General features: G+C 41.8%; 1 protein-coding gene across 1 annotated transcript in view; it reads right to left on the bottom strand.

Moving 5' to 3' along the window:
* Positions 1-15366, bottom strand: part of LOC311529346 (uncharacterized protein) — a gene marked incomplete at its 3' end in the record, with an annotated part of 243415 nt that overhangs the window by 28800 nt on the left and 199249 nt on the right. The gene's annotated exons all lie outside the window — the stretch shown is intronic.

The following is a 15366-nucleotide window of genomic DNA, read 5'->3' as shown; positions in this document are numbered from 1 at the left end:
GCAGGCACAGAGGAGTTGTGTCACTGATTTCACCCATGTTGGAGGGCACAGTTCTAGAAGTTACGACTCTTGAGTTCTATGCCCAGCTCTGTCACCAGCTTACCATGTGATGTTGCAAGCATCAAATTCATGAATCTTTGCGAAGCACTCAGCTATTACAGTGCTGGGGCCATCTAAGCAGATTGATAGACCTCATGTAAGTAAGGTGAAGATGATTCTCAGTGTCACTTTCTTTTACTGACTGAATTAATAAACACTGAAATGCAGTACAAAAATATTGCCCCCAGAGAATCTCTGCAATAGATAAGGATTTCAGGTCTTATACTGACCACATGAAATATGTAATAGCAATGAGTATGAGGAGACCCTAATGCTGAAAAAGGAATTTCCTTTGTAAATTAGATAATTTCCCACAACCCTCTTTCGCTGTACAAACAAAAACGTAGTAAGGGGTAAAATTCCAAAAGGACTAAGGCGTAGCTTTCATGTCTGCAGTTTGAATTATTGGTGCAAATATGAAGGTTTCCATCTTTAGCTACCTGATTTCCCTCCAGCTGTTTTACATTCTCTAGAGTTAGCTATGAGGGTTTTACAATTAACAATACAGTCATGTAGTCATTAATAGATCCTGCAGAAGCCTGGGAGAGTAGACAAGCAGAACCCAGAGCAGAACAGAGTGACAAGGTTGCTGGGAAGGAGGAAAGCATGGACAACTTTAGTGCAACGTACTGTTAAAAGTAATGGACTGGCAGTGATCCAGTCATTGAAGATTGAAGCAGTTTTAATTAAATACACTGGTCCCTACAAATACACCTTTGTTCAAGTAAGGGTAACAGACTGTGGAAAAGAGGCACTGTCACCAGAAATGATGTGGTAGAAGGGCAATTCTGATGTCCCAAGTAGGACAAGGTTAGAATGCTGTGTTTGATGGTGAAAGACCTGAAGAGGTTTTAAAGCAGAGATATTTGCTAACAAAATCTTTAGGTAGGATTTCACTTTCACAGCAAAGAAGAAATACCCCATAAAGCAGATTGTCTCCTCATTGCATGGGGAGGCAGACAAATACTAACATGGGGCTTAGGAAGGTGAAGACCTGGGATGAAATCCTGGTCCAGCTGAAGTCAATGGAAGTTTTGTCATTGACTTCAGTGGGGACTGGATTTCACCCCTGAAACGCTTTCACCATGCTGTTTAAAGTATACTGGTGAGCTAACTCTTACGGAAGGAGTAAAGCATGTACAAAAGGGCTATGCTCTGTGCTAAAAAGCTGCAGGGTTGAAATATATATTTCCTCATTCCTAGGTAAATGGGCTACCTGCACAGCAGGCTGCCATAGCTATGAGAGAATGAGGCTGAATAGAGAATGGACGGGACATTGGTCATTACTCCCCATTACTCCCCCTTTGCAGTGAGTTGCAAAGAGCTGCCCCTGCACACGAGAGTTCAACATCATCTCTACAAGTGATGCAGTCTCCAACTACGGCTGCCCCCTCGCTGCACAATGGAATCTCAGGTATTATAGTTCTTATAGACCTTCCATGGGCATCTAGGACTTCCAGAATTTTGCCACAAACTGGTGAATTCTGCACCACTCTACTATTAACCACTACAGCAGGCCTAAGATTGAGGTCACATGATCAAGCCTCCTAGCACTGTACCGTACATAGACAGACTTTTTAATTGCAGGGTATTAATCAGTAATGGTGTTGGCTAGCTCAGTTGGTAGAGCATGGGACGCACTTCACATCAAAGATCATTCGACACATCTCAGATGCCTTACAGATCCCCTGGAAACTCCATACGCCATGGAGACCGCAGGCCAGTGGTATAGTGGAGCGTACCAATCAAACCCTTAAGCGACACCTCTCAAAAGTGTGCCAAGAAGCCTCCCTGCGATGGCCCGATGCTCTGCCCCTTGTCCTACTCTGCATCCGTGCTCTCCCGAAGGGTAGATTAGGGCTTAGTCCCTTTGAAATTATGTTTGGAAGGGCATGGCCTATGAATGGGACACCAGTTCTGGCAGGGGAGTGGGGAATGGGGTGTGTTTTTTTGTCTCAGTATATGTGCTCTCTGTCTGCTGTTCTCTCTTCTCTCCACAGGTATACCAAAGACTTCCAGCCTTTTCCATTGGATGCCCCTGTCCACTCCTTGCAGCCAGGTGACTCCGTGCTTGTTCGTACCTGGAAGGACGAGCCTCTCCAAGAAAAGTGGAAGGGACCCCACACCGTCCTGCTGGTTTCCCACACGGCGGCAAAGGTCGAGAGACACAAAAACTGGATCCATCACTCTCGCCTGAAGGCGGTGCCTACTGCTCCACCAGTGGAACGGTGGACCGTCCAGCCCATCACCACGTCACCCTCTGATGATCTTGGACTCAAATTTTTGTTTAAAAAGACATAAGCATGGGAGGGGGGAGGGGGCTACAAGGGCATATACACCATGAGGTCCCTCATAGTGGGTGTCATTTGCCTAGTATTCCCCATATCTCTCTCTTAGGAAGGGATGGATGGGAACCATTAATTTGAATGTAAATACCTATGAGGCCCTCGAAATCACCTTTGCCCGTGAATTTAATCTGTCCAACTGCTGGATATGTTCCCAGATCCCCTACCATGCGGCCAGCTTCCCTTGGAGAGCAACCCCTCCCCACAACTGGTCAGACCTCTGTGATGGGTGGATAAAAGCAAACGCCACTCAGTTGCAAACGCAGCCCACCTTAACGGAAAACTGTACTAAAGAGGCCAAGTTTAGCAGCAACATTGATCCCTGGAAACCCTACTGGAATGCGACCCATGCCCCCAAACCCATCCAGCTACGCTCCGTCCCCATGGGCCTCCTTTGTTATCGCCAGGAAGCCACTGCTAACCATAGCTGGTTTGCTGGCAATAGTACCTGTCAATATTATTTGTCCCCATCCGCAAATACCACTATTCCTCTATGTAATAGTGCTGGCGAAGACACAGGTGAAGGGCTTCAATATTACACCCCCTTAGAAGCCGCAGTCCACAAATTGGGCCATAATGGCATGGTAGCCAATGGACAGTCCTTTTATGTCTGTGGTAACTCAGCCTATAAAAGGCTACCCCACCGTTGGCACGGAAGCTGTTATTTGGGATACCTCACCCCTCGCCTTTGGGTCATGGCCCACCTCCTGTCGGCCGTCTCTGGCATCAGCGGTCCCTGTATGCCACCCCCGTGCCCATTAGTGAGGAAGATAGATTCTTCTCCCAGCATATGGGGTGGGTAGATTGGCCAAGCTCTATCGCCAGCTCTCTGTATTCCTCACCAAATTCGCCAATGATACCTTGGCCATAGAGAGGAGCCTCAATACGGAACTTTATCAACTCCGGTTGTTGTCTCTGCAAAACCGCCAGACCCTAGTTTACCTTCTGGCTGCACAGGGTGGGGTGTGTGCCCTGATTGGGGATGAATGCTGTACGTATGTCCCAGAGGATTCACAGGATATTAACAAGCACATCCTGTCAGCTGAACAGGCTCTTAACCAGTGGAAAGCCCAGGAAAGAGAGCCCACTATCTTTGACTCACTCTGGGGGTGGTTGCCTGACCTGGGGGGAGGCATTGTTCATCTCCTGTTCACAGGTGCCGTGGTGTGTATTATCATTCTCCTCTTACTTGCCTGTTGTAAAGCACTCATATATAAAATGTGTGCCTCCCGCTCCACAGAAACCCCATTATATCCTCTTGTTGAGGATTCTAACTCCTCAGCACTTAGTCACTTATTGTCCTTGGAATATGAGAAAACTCAGTTACAAGCTTGTTGAGTGTTCTCAAAGGAGGGAGTTGTTGGTGACACTGGGCACTACTCTAGGTAACTCAGGAGGGTGGAAGACCACGAGTGTTGATGAAGCCCTCTTGCTCTAGGCCCAGGCAAACTGAAGCCCTTCCGCTCCTTGAACTTTCTGTGACCCTGCACTGACTATGAGGAAGCCAGCACACAAACAGACAGGCTTGCACACGACTCGCTAGCCAAGGCCAGCTTCGGCCTGGGAAATGTATAGATAAGGCAGAAATGTTTAGCAAAAACTAGTAATAAATAGAACCAAATAAGGCAAGGCTCGGGCAATGCTAATGAGGAAAAACATAACTGGCTGCTTTAGCTGATTGGCTACGGTATTGTACGGGGCAACAGGTAATTGGTTGTATAAGCTTGTGTAGTGAAGTAGGCAAAGGTATAAATTGTATACTGTAATCTGTATTTGGGACTGCAGGATTTGAGACAGTTCAGTCTCCTTGCGCCCTATCTGAAGCTTCAAATAAAACTCTCTGCTTCTCCACCCTGTTGTGGTCATTGGCGCGACGCATACCGGGCAACGAACCCAACTGTTGCTTGCCTCGGGCACTCTGTGCCGGCAACAACGGCATATCAATAAGCAAACTGCTACAATACATAATTATGACTACTTTTGTACTTCCCCACTGCCTTTGAGATTCCTGGCCTAATTCTTTTCTCACTTAGAGCCTGATTCAAATTTTGTTCAAGTTAACAGATTGACTGAAGTAGGCTTTGAATCAGTTCTTCAGGGTTTGTCAAGTGACTGCGCTAACATGTGTTAGTTAACCTCCACCTTGTCCCTAATGCAGACACAGGCTAACACCTTTTACTTTGCTTTAGCTGAACTTTGACCTGCTAAATCAAGGTATTATGTGTTAATTTGCATCTATACTAAGGAAAAATTCAGGGTTAGGTCAGGATTAGTTAAAGAGTGTTAGCCCCCCCACACCTTAACTTCAACCATTGTTCTCAAACTAGACAAACTCTATGACAGGCAGAGTGGTCCACTGAATAGGCCCTGAACTAGGGCTCTGAAAACCTGCATTCTGCTTCTGGCTTTGCCACTGACATACCATGTGACTTTGGGCAAGTCACTTTACTTCTCTGGGCCTCCTTTCCCACTCCAACCTTTTATCTGACTTCTCTATTTAGACTGTAATTTCACTGTGGGCAGGGACTGTCTCTTTCTATGTGTTTGTATATCACATAGCACAATGGGGCCACTAGTTGATCATCATCCCCTCAATGCCAAGCTGTGAAAAAAGAAGGGAGGCTAGGTGGTGCTACTTTACATGCATATATGTCACACAGGTTCAGTATTTTGTGTATTTTTAAAATGAGTCCAGAGAAATTGTTTTCTAACCACTCAAATTAACGCACACCCCCTTCGATACAAAACAGTGCTATGCCCAACAATTCTGCCAGCCAGCAATAGGAGCAAAATGTTTACCCCGCACTGGGCTGTGATTGAATTTGCTCAGATTAGACCCAGGGCTGAGCAAACTTGAAATGCCTTCATTTGAGGGAAGTTCTCATTTTTATGGAGATGTTCAGCTGGCTCTATATCTAATTTAAGGTCCAAGCTTTCCAATTTCCCCATAAGCATGTGGTCAAACACCAGCCTAATTGCTATTCTTTTTCCTCCTTGCAGAACTGAAAAGTGATCACGTCTGATGAGAATTCATTATAAAGTTGACAATTTGAGATTTGCCCCTTCCCTTTAGCAAGATTCTGCAGAGCTTCATTCCTTTCAGTCCACACTGACTCTTATCCCAAGGCTTCCCTTGCTGCTTCTATGATGCCCCAAAATATCTGTGCTGGAGGGTTAAGACTATTCCTCCTACAAACAAACAAAGGAATGAGAAAATTCTCTCTACGGTGGAACGATAAATGTAAAGAGCTTATATGTTAGCCATTAGCAGAAAAACATGAACTCATTTTACAGTACTAAAAGCAGAGGGGAAGAAAGAGATTTAAAGGAGGGGATCTGGGGATCCAAAAACTAATCAAATAAACCAAAGAACGCCCCCGACCATAAGAATGGGAAAAATATGTGTGTCTTTACAAAGAAGATTAGTTTTCGGCCGTGTGATATTGATAGAGTCTTGGTCCCTGTTCAGCCTGATTAAATAGCTATGCACCTTCTTAATCTCACATTAATCCCTGTAATGATTGTCGCACAGTTACAATTCTTCTCACCTGGTCAGAGGCTACCCACCTGTGATCCATTTCCAATGCATCTTGCCTCTGTTTGCAAATACATTGTTATGAGTTTACGGGTACAATGGTGGGAAGAAAAAAAGGAGTCTCCCCCCACCCCCTTTAAAAAAACCCTGTCATTGACTTCCCTGAGCAGTTCACTAAACTAGAAATTAATTTCTCTCCATGACACTTATTTGCAAGCCAAAGCACTTTTTTTAATTTTTAAATACCTGGTCTGGAAAGAGTTAAAGTCATTATCCCCTGGATGTCCACAGAAGCAACATATCCCTGTTGTGTTCTATCAGAACGGCTGGGGCAGTTTCAGCAATGACTTCATCGCACTGCATTGCAACACTGCACAGTGCCCAACTGCTGGAGTTTGCTAATTTGTGTGTTTTCACTCGGGGCCTGCTGATTCAATCATTTTAAAGATGCCCATTTCTTCCAAACCAGGGATTTTATGACTCTAAGGATTAGAAGCTGCTATCCCAATAAACCCTGGAGCTGTATATATTCCGATTTTATGGTAAGCTTCACTAATAAACTGTTTAAAACATATGCTAATTGTGTTTATTGTATTCTTTAATTATCATATGTATCATTAAAGATGTACCATTCCATTTGGAATCTTAATACCTAACTCCCCCCACCTTTTTTTTAACAATACACAGTACAGCATTACCTTCAAAAATCAGAAAGGGGGGGAACAACAAGGAAGCCTGTTTTTAATTTTCATTGTTTATTTAAAGTAGAGACTTTGAATTTCATTTAAAATCTCCCTCCTAAAGAAAGGAAAGGAGAGAATAACATAACAAAACCTGGCATTATGCTTCTGTGCCTTTTATTCCTTAACTTATTTTAAAATATGACTCCTTATAATCTATTTTGCTTACTTTTCCTCCCCAGACTGTTCAAAAATGATAATTTATTTAGCCAAGATGGATTACAAAAGATCAGAATAACTGTCCCCTTATGGTTATAGCATGTTAGATGACAATTATTCTGATCATGTGTATATACACACACACACATACAACTGTATATGAGTGTATAGATAAAAAATTCTGGCTCAGTTCTGTGCCAAGTATTTCACAATTAATTAAGAACCACAGCATCTTTCCAAAGGAGGGATGCCAGTTGTCCTAGTCATCTGAGCCATTTTCCTTGTGTGTTGTTAACAGTGATCTTGACTCTTAATGTGATTTTATCCTGCCCCTTTAAAATGAGGTTTTCCTTGTGTAATACAACGCTCGTGTTTAAAACTCATGAGATATTCCACTGCCCTACTACGACATCTCCCCACCTACCTTTACTACTGATTGCAATTCCCTGCACTGATCCATCTATACATTTTTTTGCATGGGAAAATGAATTTGAATTAACATTAGGGTATTTAGTCCACTGGCTAAAAACAAAACAAAATCCAGCTTCTCTTTGACTGCAGAAACTCCGTCAAAAAGTGTACAGGGAAAAGGGTCTATATGCACTTAATCAGTCCTTGTTCAGCAATATTGTAGATTAGAATAATAAATACATACAGACATTTGCCAGCAAAGCGAGCGCTCACATTTATCACAAACACATTCTTCCCTTTCACTGAGTAGCATGTGCACGTGCTTCCACCCTTTAAATATGAAGCCCCTGCACAGAACTAACTGCCAGTGACAGGAGCTCTGCAATTGGTATTGACATACAAAGGGAGAAAATTGTTAAAAGGTGAACCAGCAGCTAGCAAAGTATAATGTTAATTCTTTGGCTTTACAGATAACCATTTTGAAAATTCCTCTTTAAAGTACTTTTTTTTTTAAGCAAGTGAACATCCCCCCCCCAAAAAAAGGGGGGTGGAACTCCCAATAGGCAGGTACTATGGCACATTTTAGCAGAAAGATTTGAAATGTTGGTCTGCTTCTGTGCTGGCATAGGGAAGAATTTGCTGAAAATTTGAAAAAAAGATTTGGGGAAAAAAGTCTTGGTGGGGGGGTGGAGTGGGGAAGGGGAGATGTTTCCTTTCAGGTACCAAGTGCTAATGTAGCATCGTGAATGAAATAGCTTCAGCAAATTGAATAACATCATTTGTAGATGCCAATTCAAAATATTATTGAAAAACGGAGATGCGGTTGTGCATTATTCTTAGAATATATGTTCTCTGGAGTGGAGTCAATGTCCTCTTGTGTATCCACACAGTGTTTAATACAATGGCATCCTGATTTGGATTGGGGTCACTATGGTAATATACATGTTAATACTATTTGCTCATCCCATCAGAGTGGAAAAAATATAATTTTTGGTGTGTAAATAATGCCAACCAATATCCTGCCACATCCCTGTCCTATAAACAAAGAACCTAATTGGTTGTCAAATTCTAATCTTAGGGACCCTTGGCATAAATATGGAGTAACCTGCATGACTACCATGGAGTTAATTCAGATTTACATCAGGATCAGTGAGATCATCATTTGGCCCTCACTTTTGTAATTTTGCCGACAAGGTGACCTATGATACTTGAATATTTAAAAACATGGTTATTCTAAAATTCTGCAATCTGGCTTGCGTATGTTTGCTAGGATATATAATGTCAACAAGTGGTATATTTGAACCTGCAACAGGAAAGTCTGGATTATCTAAAATAAAGACAAATTTATATGTAACTAGAGGTGTGCAAAAGTTTCCTATGCATAAAACAGAGCCACATGCTTTCAGTCGGCATGACATTCAGTTTAGATTAAGGAAAATAAACTCCAAACAGAACAAATGTGAAGTCTCCATGAAAGAACACAGTGTGTGTGTGTGTGTTTGTTCCTCCTTTTTATAGGCTGCTGCAACTCTGAGAACAAAATGGCAGCTGCCTCTGCACTCAGAGTTGGTAGACATTTAAAGGTGCAGTACACTGGAAATAATGACATCACAGTTTTTATGGCTACGTACAACACAGAGGGTAAAATCCTGGCCCCAATGATGTCACTGGGAGGTGTGCCATTGACTTCAATGGGGTTAGGATTTCATCCAGAGTGTCTGGCTTTCCTTCTGCTCTGACTTGACAGTGGGGTGTTGCGAGGAACTCAAGAACACACTGAAACGCTGGCTGCCCCACAGCACACTCTTCAAGCAGCTCTGTGCTGCATGCTGCGGAGGAGAGAGTGGACGCTGAAAAGCTGACGGCAGGTGCTGTGTGAGCCTCCAACAGAGTCATATTTGGGAGGCCAGTGGGAAACTGATTCACTGAATCCACTGCAGTTTGTTGCTCAGGCAGGCCTGCCGCTGTACACTGGGGAGCGCTGGCCTGCCTGCCTGCCTCTGCCAGTGACTATACCAGTGTACTTTCTGCTGACTGGCTGAACGCAGCTGTGGTCTACAATGCAGGTTTGCCCTGGATGGAGCCACTGGAAATGATCATTTTACACGGCCCCTAATAAATTAGAGCTTCACCCTCTTTCCCTCTTATATTAATGGATTTTATGCTACTTTTTAAATTATGCTGTTTTCAGATATGAATACATTTGAATATCAGACTGTAGTACCCAAATATAAATGTCAGGACCTCTGCACGTCTCCGGCACGTAGGGGCTAATTTAATCATCTCAGCAAAGTGATTTCAGTTCAGACAATTATTTGGTTTGAGTGGCCGGGCTCTGAGGAGAGTACTCTGTAAAGGGAGAGCAGTTATGTACTGCTCAGGGCCATATTTTGTAAAAAACAATAACAGCAGCAGCAGCATTTGAACAAAGATGTCGGCCTTCCTTTGCCTGCACAGTTACTGCTCATCGGAAAGCTGTGTGTACAATCCCCTGGTCTGGGGATGCAGATGTGGGAAATGCATGTGCAAAAACAAGGGTATTTGGGCACATGGATCTTGTGCCTCCTTTATCTAAAATTTTACTTTGAAGGTTTCATTCCTCCTCCCTTCCACACGTCACACTTTAGACCCTTCAAACAAGACATTGGCAGCACAGGCCATGTATTTTTTAAAGGAGTAGCTCTGTTAGACACACATAGTAAACCACTCTTTATTATCTGTCTGGGCCACCCACCAGAAGAACACGTCTACCCAGTTTTAGCCAGCGTCTTACAGACTTCCCAACAGCAGAAGCTAAGCCTGAGTCCAGAGAAGTTCCATACAAGCCACCACTATACAGTGAAACCCTGCAATGGGTCATCAGCAGGACTAGAACCCGGGACTGTCAGCCCCAGAACCACAGGCTTCTACCAGCTGAGTTAAATGAGTACCTAAACCCACATAAGCCATTCTGTGTGGCAAATAACTACAGTGCTGAAAACTGTGATTTTTAGTCTGTGCTTTGCCCAAAATGTTTTGCACAGGACACTTCAGTATACTTAAACATAATTAAACCACAAAAGCCTGGGTTTCTCCCTCAGTCACAGTTTGCATGCTTCCAATAAATTGGTTTTATAATCTCCCCGTGCATGTGCATCTTTGGCTAAACAGAATACTTGTGCAATGACAAAAGCTAAGGCTTCAGCATGTATAACAAGACTAGTGATAGTGGGTCTCCTTTCTGGAGCCCCGTTAGCAGATCACAGCAGCTTATGATGACTGGCAAGCGAGGAGATCAGAGAGACTGTGGAGACAGAGAGCTCAAGGAAAATGGTGGACAGCCATAGACTGCAGGTAGGTGGAAGGATTGGAGAGAAGATGGGAGAATGTCATCTCTAAGGCTTGGCTGTCAGCAACCAAAAGAAAGGGGGGACGTCAGTCAAGAGGATAACCTCATGTTATGCTAGTGTATTGGGGGAAAATCTCTCTTCCTTGCGTGTGAGCACTAAGGCATGCTGCATGTGCAATTGCCTGGTCTGTGTATGCAGATGTAGAGAATGTATATGCAAAACCAGGTTCTTTCTTGCACGTATGGACCTTCGCATTGACGTTGTCCGCTCATGTGTGTGCGAAGTGTTTACTCACTCAGGGAAAAGGAACGGTACCATCTCAAATACAACTAAACACAGCTCAAATAGGATTTGATACAATTCCCATAGAAGTCAATGGAAAGCCTCCTGTAGATTTCAATGGTAGTTGAATTGGGCTCATACTGAATGAATATAATTCCTAGAGGATTGTTCATAACTCACAGAATTTTAAAAAATAGTGAAAACATTGAATAATTTTGAACATTCCCCCCTAAAGTAAATGAAATTGTTATCTTCTTTGAGGTTACTTGGTGAACAGAAAAAGAGGCTAAATCCAAGGGCTTAATTATTTGTTAACTTTATATGCCATATATATGTAAAATTATTTTATTAGCTCTAACATTTAGTAAATGTCAGTGGGAAAACTACCCTGCTTCACTAATGAAAACAGCAATACATGTTTCTACGTGCACTGAGCCAGCTTTGTTCAACTATCAGAAAATCAATCTAACATGTCAAGCTGAACATATCAATGAGACCGTTTGCAGTCAGAGGGGTTTTCTTATGAAGTGCTGTCAACGGTCAATGCCACACTTGTCTGATCCGTCCAGGTCCTCTAAGTGGAAAGATTTTTTTTTTTACCCAATAGAAGAGAAAGGAAAAACAGGAAAATGTAAGCCACAGTAATTCATCTCAAGTATCTTGAAGGACAATTAGTAACAATGGCTAGCAGTGGTAAGCCTGCTCTTTGGTGTGGTTTGGAAATCCGGGGCTGTAATTATTAAGCCATCCTGCTGAATAGTACAATCAGTGCTTGACGGCTGCATGGCAGAATGCCGGTGTGACTGCTTGAGCTCTTGTGTAAATGAAACGTCAGGATCAGGAAAATGGAACCATTGTGTTTACGTTGGCTTTGATTAGCTTTTAGTGAACAATGAATTTTAAAGCAAATGCAAAGCATTTGGATGGTGTTTACGTGATTCCCCTTAATGAGAGGTTTTTAGGATGGGAAGAGGAAGGGAAAATGCAGGAAATGCATCGTTGAAGAGGACTGGTTTCCTAAAAAAATTGTACGGGTGTGAACTAATGGCCCACAAGCACACAAAAGAGTCACTCGGCAACAAGGACTCATTTTCTAGAATGGTCTGGCTTGAATGTTGCCATAAATATTAGGATGTAATTGAGCTGGAATCAGCCATTTAAAAATATTTAGGGAAAAATTTTAGGGTTTTGCTAAGTGGCATGTCCATAGGTTTCATGCACATAATAGAGAACTGAAACATTTTTGCGTCCTACTCCTCATCTTTCCACCCACAACCACTCCAGTCCTCCTTTCCTTTCACATCCATTGCAGTGCCCTCCCCTTGTGTCTCACTTGACTCATTTCCCTCCTTATATCCAGGCTCCCACCAAATTTTGTCTCTTCTTCCTCTGCTTCTTTAAAAATCCATTCATTCATCTCCATCCGTGCTACAAAAGCCCTGGGCCATGCTTGGTCATCTCTTGTCTCCCCTTCCTACTCGCTGGCTTCCCAACATCCAATTTTACCTCAGAATCATCATTACAAAATGCTGCCAAAATCATATAGCTCTTATGCTACTGTTACGTCACTCACCTCTTCATATCTCTTCAGTGGCTTCTTCTCGCCTTCAGATTCAACCTTCTCATCCTTTCCTTCAAAGTCCTGCATACCTCTTCTCCGACTCACATCTTTGCTCTCATGGCCTACTATTTTCCTCTTTCACTGTATAAATATTTATCAAACTGCCATTTACCTACCCCTTTGTAGCTTTCATCCATTCCCATTGTTGTGTCTTTTCCTAGGCTGTCCCTTCTATTGAAAAATCACTCCTTCTTGGGCACCAAACAGCCCCAACACTCGGCATCTAAACTACAACGCAGAATAATTTGCAAGAGGAATTTATTCAGGGAATATAACCTCTTTTCCCGCTCACACAATATCCGTCAGCAGATTGCGACTGCACCAGATATTTTTATTATTCAAAGGTATTTGACAATCTTCTTTTAACATCAACTGTGGATATTCTAACTTCAAACCATGTTGCTTTGCAGTGATTAGATGGATAAGGCACATGGCATTGTTACTGTCCCCTGATTGGAAGAGCATCCAAGTACCTGCAGCACAAATGCTGAAATTTATTTTCTGCACTGCTCTTAGGTTCATAGAAAGGGAGTACACAAAGGCAAATAAAGCCAGCTAAAGTGAATTGATTTAATTATGATTATTTATATTATGGTAGTGCCTAAGAACCCTAGTCAAGGAAAAGAGCCCCATTGTGTTAGGCTTTGAACAGACAAGTAACAAAGAAAACAGTGCCTACTCCAGACAGATAATATTTGTGGAAATGTGTTTGCTTTATTCATCCAGATTTAATTCAAAACACACTTCTTCAGTTAAACCTTTCAATACTAATCCACAAATGATTAGATGAAAACATGCCCACACTCAGGCATAATTGGACATATATCTAGTATATTACATGTCTGAACTCTGTCATCTGTGTCTGACCAAGAGTTCAATCCTGCAGCCCTTTCTCAGGCAAGATGACCTATTGACTTCATGGAATTACACCTACTCAGTGAATAAAGTTAGCAGAACAAGAACATTTGCAAGCTTCTTGGGGCAGATACCGTGTCTTCCTTTATAAATAACCACAACACACTCTGTAAATACAGGGCAAACTCTGCAGATGTAATTGATTAATGACTATCATGTAATTGCAGAGTAATCACATGGCTTTGCAAATTAAATTGTTACCACGAGATTGAATAATTATGCAGGGTAATTTTACACTAATTCAGATACTAACGCCAAGTAATATTAGCTAATGCAAAGGTCCTGCAGCTATATACAGTAAGTGCTAAGCAGTAGTATTTTTTTTATTATTACTGTATAAATCCAGAGTATTCACCATGAAATTGTGCATTAATGACAGGATATTTGGATACTATAAAATAAAGCATAGGTGACAGAGAATCCTTTATTTCAGGGTCTCCCTGCCTTTCATATATTGTAGTACTTGCTTTGTTAAACAAAAGAGAACTATGTATTAAACTCTCTTGGCCGGATTCTTAGTTGGTGTAAATTGGTGTAGCTCCATTGTGAAGCAATGATGATTTACCCTACCTGAGGATCTAGCCTTAAATCTGCACTTCTGTATGATAAAACATTAGAAAAACACACAATCTCTAATGGGTAACCAAATGTTTAGCAAACCCCTTAAAAACTTTTGGATCAGGAAATATGGTTACAAAACTCCTGTGTTTTCACAAATTCTCTCTATCACATTTTCTTTACGGTGCCCACACAAATGGCGACCAGGTTTGAAAATCTGGCCCAAAGAGTGAAACAGGTTTCTAAACACGTAGGATGAATGAAGAGCTGATGAATAGATTCTGTGTGTTGCTCTACACAGTTTTCTTCTTTTTCTGTTGCTGTACATGAAAGCTACTATTTTTGGCACACATAGGGCCAAACTTTCAAACCAGCCTTAATCAGATCTCTCATTTTGTGCCCAAATACATATATGGATGTGTGAACGTGTGTGTAAATAACTGCAGGCACAATGTAAACATCCACAATAATTTGAGGGTGCAATTTAGTTCTTATAGAAAATGTAAAGGCCCTCACCACAACCTTGTGCTGGATCCTTCTCTATATATGCAATCAGGTACTTAGACATCTAAATAACGTACATTGCGCCTGCATACAATTGCAAGCAGTCCATTTTCCCTGCGAACCATGGACATAACTGTGGAGGCTAGTGTCTGAAATATCTTTACCATTCCATTTTATTAAAATTTTGTGTTGGCAGAAGAAGAGACACTGAAATACTATACATGTAACCCAATTATTTTGCATGTGGATCAAACATTGTATCTGAAAAGCAGTTGGAGAAATCATTTCATCTGCTAGAAGTCTGATTTAAAAGACACTTTAGTATCTGAATATCTCTTGCCAAGAGAAGACAATTAGACATTTCAAACCATTTTAGGTGTCAGCTTAATCCAATATTTAAGAGACCAGGGTTAAGCTTGAATATTTCCTTTTCTCTTCCGTATTGTGGCATTGAGCTTGTGGTAAAATAAAATGCCAACGCAAATTAGGCCTACTTTAACCAAGTTTCATGGAAATATAAGTGTCTCTCTCATTTGGGAATATTAAAACTCCATGCATCTTGGGCTTCATGTAAAAGGCAGTGAGTGACAGGCAATACCTCACAAAGTTTTTAATTTTGATTACAGAGTAAAAAAAAATATATTTTATACAAGGACTATAACTGTAGAAAAGATACTTTATGTCAACTTGCATAAAAGGCCTCCACATTAGAAGATAGATATAGCCCTGCAAATAGAGATTTGGAAGTATATACATTAAAATATTGTTAGTCTTCATCTAAAAAAACCTAATAAACAAAGTGAACACCAAGCATATGTTAATAAATATAGTATATAATAGTCCAGATCCTCAGATGATGTAAATCGGC

This window comes from Lepidochelys olivacea, assembly GCF_965140295.1.
Source record: "Lepidochelys olivacea isolate rLepOli2 genome assembly, chromosome: 13".
Lineage (NCBI taxonomy): Eukaryota > Metazoa > Chordata > Testudines > Cheloniidae > Lepidochelys > Lepidochelys olivacea.
This window is presented reverse-complemented; position numbering and strand designations above follow the sequence as displayed.